Genomic DNA, 8155 nt, shown 5'->3' with positions numbered 1-8155 from the left:
AAATTAAACCTCTCCCAAACCACTCCTGAAAGTAACGACTGAGGTTTGTATCACTCGCAACCAAAATATTACTGATTGATACAAAGCCCTTCATCCTTTCTGCATCTCGTCACCCCTTTGTCATCTAATTTACCTAGAACGTGGTGTCGTCATGCCACGTGGAAATGAATGGGTGTCGACATAAAAACAAAACAACAGCAAACCTTCTCAGAGTGTTTCGCAACATACTTGACTTCGAAAATAAAATGTGTTTAAAAATAAAATGGGCACCAGCTGGTATACTGGCCATGGTATTACGTCCCATCACAAAAAACAAAAGCCCCTAATCTCGTATCCTACGTATGTTTGGACCTCCTGATTCTCATTGCGTGATGCTTTTGGGGATGGTGGACATAAAGAATGCCCGTCCGATAAAAATTCTCCATCCGTGTCTTCCTTTCATTTACATGATTCTCTATAAATAAAATAACTGCATCCTGATTTCAGTGATGATGCAGTTCTTCAAACATTTCTCAGTTGTTTCCTATTCTCGGAGAAAGTTTAGGACTCAGAGTCAAAATATCCAAACGGTAGCCTTCTGCCTACAAGCTAAATTTTTAAAAATCGAGAGGAAATTTCAAAGAATTATAAAAGCTTTTAAATCCATGATTTCTATTAAGATCAGATTGCACAGTTTAAGCTCAGTTACAATGTCCAGTAAAACAAGTTTCACACAGTCACTTTAATGTCAGTATTTTTTATCTTAGAATATTCTACATCACAAGAGGAAGTTGATCTTCAATGTTTAGATGAATTTTAAAGATACATAAATTTTTAAATATTTATACACACACACACACACACACACACATATATATACACACACTAATATATAAATTTTTTTCCCTGTTTTCCTTCAACTTTTTTTTTTCTGAAGTACATTCTAACTTTGGATGAAAGGTTTGCTGTCCCGTTTGGTTTGTCCAGCTTGTGTAAAAATGCCAGTAAGGGAACAGTAGAATAAAGAAAGATGGGTTTCTTGGTCAAGTCGTTACATGTCTATAAGCCTTGTATTCTCCATATGTAGATGGATAGGTGGGTCCCTTTAAACTCAGAAAGGAAATGATTATAAAAATAAAATTCGAATGGTAGAAGTGTCTAGTGCCACACTGGCACTCACGAGAGCAGCTAAGTGTGGACGGTCTCCCACGTCCTTTCTTGACATCCTTCGATCAGTCAGTTGACAGGTTTCCCATGTAAGGAAATCATTTATTAAACCGGGACACATACTGAACTGCACAGCCTTGCTCCTCACCCCCACCTGATTTAGTAAGTGGTGGTTGGGCCCAGAGACATCTGCCTTTTCACGAGCATTCTGGCTGATTCTTATGTGCACAATCTATGCTTCATTCCGAGAAAACTGTCTTAGATTCAATCCAACTTTCTATGTGTTGCAGAAGCAGAGAGCGGAGTGGCCTTTATTCGGTTGATCCAGCCAGGATGGGCCCCTGAATGCTTGGGTTGCCAACTCTGGTCACAGTCCTGCCACTTAGTCACCTGAGAGTCGGAATACTCCATGTGGGCTCAGAGAGAAAGAGCCCCAGAGAGGGACAAACGGGCCAGGTGTGTGGAGCCCCAGAGAAAGGTAGAGCATTCAGGTGAGGAGACATGAACGTGTGTGTTGTGTGATCATACAGAAGCACACACGTGTGTGTGCAAGAATGAGAAGCACCTTTAACCCGGGTCTGCTTCCAGCACGGGGTGCCTGATGATGGAAGAGACCGGAGGGCAGAGCAAGCCACCTTGCCGGTCTAGAGCACTCATCCAGGACATCAAGCCCCAGTGTCCACGTGAGGAGAGAACAGGTGTGACCACCTCTGTCAGCCATACTTAAGGAAGGCGGGTCTGTGGGAAACTACTGAAAACGGACTTGGCAAAGGAGCCAACGTCCCGCCCCGACTTTCCTCCCTCCTACGTGCAGTCACAGCCCGAAAGGCGATCTCCACCCGTTATACCCTCCCTGGCTTCCTCTCAGGAAAACTTGGAGGAGTCCCCTCTCCCTTCTGCCTCGAGGAAAGAGGAGGCACAAAGAGCTACAAAGGGAAGCACGAGCGCCCAGTGGGGAAAAAAAAGATGATGTGGGCAGAGAACGGTGCGCACAGGGCAACGGACAGAACTCCCGCCATCGTCACTTCCAGGCGACTGCTTGGAGTCCCTGATTCTCACCTAGTTTCTATATCAACTTGGTAACCTCGTGAGGGTTATCTTAGTCAAAATGAGACAATATAACAGGTACGTTCACATAACAAGGTGCACACAACATGCGCCATGTCACGATACGCCTAACGTGAATAGGGGAGTGAGGGCATGACTGGCCACCCTTCCATGTCATGGAACTGAGGACACGTTGAGTACATACATGACTACATGACATGCCGACTGATTTACACACTGAGCAAGGACACTGTAATAAATCTGTATAGGAGCGACAAATAAGGTATCTGTAAATTTCATTTTTGACTTCACATATTTAAGAAAGAATACTTTTCAATAAATGATGCTCGAACAATTGGATATCCACATGCAAAAATGTGAATTTAGACCTCTATATCTCACCAGATACAAAAATTAACTCAAAATAGATCACAGACCTAAGTATAAAAACTAAAACTATATAACTTCTAGAAGGAAACAAAGAAAGGCTTTGTGATTTTGGATTAGGCAAAGAATTCTTAAATGGGATACCAAAAACACAAACCATAAAGAGAAAATGATGAATTGGATTTCATCAAGGTGAAAAATGTTTGCACTTCAAAAAACACCAGTACAAAAATGAAAATACAAGCCACAAAGAGAAAATATTTGCAAATCATGTATCTGATAAAGGACTTATATATCCAAAAACAGTTCAATAAGACAACCCAATTTTAAAATAGACAATAAGTTTGAATAGAGACTTTACCAGAGAAGAATACGCAAATGGCTCAGAAGCACAGTAAAATATTGTCAACATCACTAGGGAAATGCAAATTAAAAACAACGGCTATAATAAAAGGCAGACAATAACAAATGTCAAGGATGTGGAGAAATTGGAACCCACACGCATTGCTGGTGAGAATGTAAAATGGCACAACCATTTTGGAAAACATTTTAGCAGTTCCTTAAAAAGTTCAACAGAAACTTATCCTTAACCTGACAATTTTACTCCTAGAAATCCAGCACGGAAAATGAAAACATCCATTTACACAAAAACTTGTACACAAATGTTTCTAGCAGCATTATTCATAATAACCCCAAACTAGAAAGAACTCAGATGTCCATTGACTGGTGAATGGATAAATAAAATGTGGTATGTCCATACATGGAATACTATTCAGCTATGAAAAGGAAGTAACAACTGTTAATATATTCTGTGACATGGATGAACCTCACTGAAATAATGCTAAGGGAAACAAACCAGCTCTAAGGTGCAGGCACCCCCAAGTTAAAAATCTCTGTGATCCTGTCATAAGACTCCACTCCGAGGAGCTCATGAAAAATGTTGGTTCCTGAGCCACATTCTCCCGCCCTGCACCCCAGGGACTGATTCAGTGTGTCCAGGGAAGAGGCCAAGAATCTGAAAGTTCATCAGACTCCCAGGCTGAGTGAGCACTGCCCCAGAGCTCCAGAGGTGGTGGGAAGGCAGGGTACAGATGAAGGAGCACTTGGACCTGCAGCTCAGAGGAGGGCCGAGGGCTGTGAACTGGGAAGCAGAGCGCACCCTGCTTTCGCCTGGGTGAGAAAGAGGCCCAGGGAACCCTGGGGTGGGGAAGCTGCCTCCACGACTCAGTTTTTTAATGCCAGTGAAAGCCTGTGCCTCTGCCATGAAGATCAAATATTACCTACAAACAAGAGAGACTGTAACATGGGTGCCGTTTGACAGACTGTTGAGTCCTGCACTAATTTATCCATTGCAGAGTCCTGAGTGCAGGCAGAAGAAAAGGCATAGAAATGCAAATGCGCTTTGCCTACATGAGAGTAAAAGTAGTAAGGAGACCCACTTCCTATTTATGGCTAATTACCTCATGATTGTGAACTATCGTTATCACCCTGTCCTGAGTCAGGGAGAGACTTGGGGTCTACGTTGCATGGTGGGGCACTTCTCAGCTCGGGGTGCTTACACAGCCTGGCTGTCCGCCCCAAAGCATGGGCTTTCTCCCAACCTAAAAAAGGTGGCGGGGTATTACTGACGCACAGTTTCACCCCTGCCTTGTTTGGAGAACTAGGTGTGCATTTCCCTCCCCACAAAGCCCAGAAGCCGAGAAAGGCAGATTCCTTCTGCACAAGGGATCGCGTGCTCTCTACATGCTGGATGGTGCTGGATGGGACCCAGGGGTCCCTGGAGAAGGGGTGTCTCCCCTGCGCTCCCTGACTCTCCTAACTGGACACCATCGGAGAAGCCACACACGCAAGTTCCTCCAGCTCAGGTTTGAGGGGCATGGAAGCTAAAAGAGGAAAGGGGGTGGAGTCTCACTCTGGGGGAGGTGTTGGTTGGATTGCATGGAAATGATTTACGTTCTTGCAACCATTCATTATGGATGACAGACTGTATGCCTTATGATTGATAGACCATCTTTTCTTAAGTCACAAGAAACTTTCCTTAAACGCTTATTTCTCCTATGTGTTCAGAGGCATGGGTGCTGCCTTTTCTGTTATGCATGCTGCCGAGAGACAGCACTGCTGAAATCTACAGTTCTCAAGACACAATTTTACGTGGAAAAGAAGTTTCTACCATCCTTCCCTAATCAAGCGACCCTAATAAAAACCAGAAGCACAGCATGAAAAATATAAATACATAATAAAGATATAAAGTCTTGCTGCACACTCTCTTCTTAACCCCCCTGGCACCCACAAACGGAACAAAGGTAAACTCAGAGCCCCCAAGGCCCTCTTGGCAGACTGGCTCCTGCATACTGGAGAATTACCTGCATGGGCGTAACTCGATGTCAGTGATGTTTTGAGAAGTTAGCATTTAATATTTAATTTGCTATCTGCTTCATCGTTTCTATGGGCTAAAAATACTTAAGAAACGTGAATGTTCATATTACATTAATTTTCAATATTTTTTTCTACTTTCTTGCTGAGGTTTAAGAGGAGCGACAAAGACAGATGGACATTTGGACAAAGGCTATTCCTGAATTATTTAAGAACCTAAAAGCTTTAGGTTGCGTCTTGGCAGAGTACCAGCTGTGCTCCCAGGGCACTCCAAGGGCATGGCGCTGTCAGGACGGAGGGGAGCCTGCCCTCCGGGGTCCCCAGGGCCAGGCGGGAGGGGCAGTTCTCCGGAAGGCGCAGGGTCGGGGTGTTGGAGCAGCCATTTATGTCCTTTTAAAGGACAGTGACAAGATATACCATTTCAGTCTGCCTGAACTTTGACAAACAAGTCAAGAAATGTGCCTAGCAAATATCCTCTCAGATTATGGAGAGTGAGGAGCACATTTTATGAATAAAGTGTAGAATCCAGCCGCTAAGTCGCTAACCGTCTCACCTGCGCGCCCCAGGCGCCACACCCCTCCCAGGCAGGCGGCAGGTCGTCTGGGGGGCGGGGGGAGGGGGCGGGGTGCATCTCTACCAGAAGCAGCCCTCTCTCAAGCTCTCACGCTTTGAGGATATAATCTCTTATTTTATCTCCCTCGATCTCGGCATAGTAGCTACTTCCTGGGATTATAACTCCCTCTGGTTTGTGCTCTTTCAGCCCCCAACACCTATGTAACCAATGCCCCATATTAAATTCTTTGTTGAAATAGCTGTGTTTGTATTTTTTGACTACACTGTGGTTGTGAACTGAAGAACAGTCTGTTGGAGTTACATCTTTTTTCAATATGACCAAATTTCATCTGACTTACGTTCTTTGGGATTGACATGAATTTGAAGTCTTTTCAAGTTTAACCATAATTATACACTTTCTATTTGTTTCTTTTTAAAATATCTCAGCAAGTGGGGTTCTTTAATGCAGAGAAATAAGAAGAAAATATGTTGACATTCTAAACAGTATAATCCTTGGATGATGGACTTTTTTGTTGTTTTTAAAATTTTCACAATAGGTATGTATTACTTCTATAAGCAGGAGCTAAGAGGTGTTTTGTTTTTTTTGTTTTTTTTTAAAAAAAAAGCCCTTACAGTAATTTTTGGTAAAAGCCAGCCCTATTTCAAAAATAATGATGTACATTGGGGACACAGGTCACTCACTGTGCAAATTCTGCAGGTCAGTTTCCTCCTTACATTCATTTGATCCATCTGCAAAGGGAAGTTTGCCCCTTTCTCCCAGGATGTTGGGAGGACTGAAAAAGGTAAAATAACCCTGAAAATGTGAATTCTGCAGGGGGAAAAAAAATGTGACGGCTTTATAAAAGAGAAACGTAGGGGCCATTCCGGGTATTTTAAAGATTTGGTCCTAAAATGACATCCTATTTAGAGAGAGTAACTATGGGGCCATCAAATTAACAAAAGGGCAGGTTTCTTCAGGACATAAAATACACACCTAAAAAGAACTCACTGAAAAGTCATCTGTCTCTAAAACTTGGGAACCTGACCCACCACTGGCAACGATTATCTTATCTTGTCTTTTGGAAACAGATGTGTGGCATTCTCAGTGACTGATGCGTCTGGCTGTTAGAAAACAATCTAGTGCAGACAGCCCTGCCCTTTGTTTTTCAGTGTTAAACCAGGATCGAAGACCCTTAACAAGGCGGCTGCCACGGCAAAGTGAATTATGGCAACTCCCTCCGCATGAAGAGCTATCTAGACAAATGTGTCCCCCTCTGGCTGGAGATCACTCAAGCAGAGAGACTGCAGATAGCATTCATTGAATGCCGTGCATGAAAATGCACAGCGGGCAGCTCGACAGTTCTGATTCTGCATTTTCAGTTGCCCTGTTTGTCTCTTTTCTGGGATGTTCTCTATGATACAGAGGCTGTTTGGTATTTTTCAGGACTCTCTTCCCTTTTCCCCCCATGCCATAGAAAGGTTACTTTTGCAAATCTTCAGAGTCATTCCAAACACATAAACTAGCCAATTTACCTTCAGTGAAAGATCTTTAGGAAGAAGCAGATTTATATAAAAAAGATACTCCTCCAGCCCATCCGAGGCATTCTTCTAATTTTTTTTCAGCGTGGCAGTGCAATGAACTTTTGGAGCAGTATTGTCAGTGTTTGAATCACAGAGCTCCAGTCCAGCTTGTGAAATGAGCCTGGTAATAAACCTCTCTCTCAAAATAGGGACGTGAATTACCCTACCCTGAATAGAAATTGGAAGGTTCAAATTATAAATATATTAAGTATTAAAAGGCAAATGATATCAACAAAAGAGTGAGTAAAACTAGAAATCAAAGATAGTGGAAGCAAGCATTAGTCCAATCCTATGTAAGAAAAAATAATTCCCACTGTGATTTGGAAATGTGGAGAGTCAGGGGTGGAGAGGTCGGGGGCCAGACAGAAAGCTGACAGCCCGGAAACGTAACTGGCAAAGTTGCTGCAATCTGAAGATCGAGTTCTCAAGACCTAGTAAGAGGCTCAAAGGAAGAATTTACAAAGGTACAGTCACTGCTCAATACAAGTTTCAAATAGTTGGTGAGTGAGCCTTTGTACTTGTACACCAGCTTCATTTATTGGGAAAACATATTAAAGAAAACCCTTCCTTGTTCCCAAATGGGATCGATCTGATGTAAAAAATGAATTAAGCTTTGCTGCTGCTTCCCCAGAGGAAATTCCATGTAGTGTACATTTTAGTTCTATTTCAAACCCCTAGTCTGGGCTCCCTCGTGTCACGGGTAAAACCCATATAAATATCCACATGTATAACGAAAGGATATCTACAGCTGACTGTCTTTTTTTTTTTCCCACCTCAAATGCTGCTGCAATTCCCAATCGGTTTCTTTTGCTCGATACATCTATGGGGTCAGATTGGAGAAGGTAGATTGCCTGGTGATAAAAGAAGCAGTGAAAAATAAATCATGGGAAACTGAGGCCCTCTAGCTAGAAACAATAGACACTAGGTAAATTACTCTCATACCTTTTCAAGCATTACTGAGTTCACAGGTAGGCATCAAAAGTACCAAAAAAGGTGGGGTTGGAGAAGGCTTGAAAAAAATGAGAACAGTGAGCTGAAATGGGAATAGCAAGCAATGAATGAGCTAACT

Source organism: Pteropus vampyrus, unplaced genomic scaffold (genome assembly GCF_000151845.1).
Source record: "Pteropus vampyrus isolate Shadow unplaced genomic scaffold, Pvam_2.0 Scaffold272, whole genome shotgun sequence".
NCBI classification, from domain to species: Eukaryota; Metazoa; Chordata; class Mammalia; order Chiroptera; family Pteropodidae; genus Pteropus; species Pteropus vampyrus.
This window is presented reverse-complemented; position numbering follows the sequence as displayed.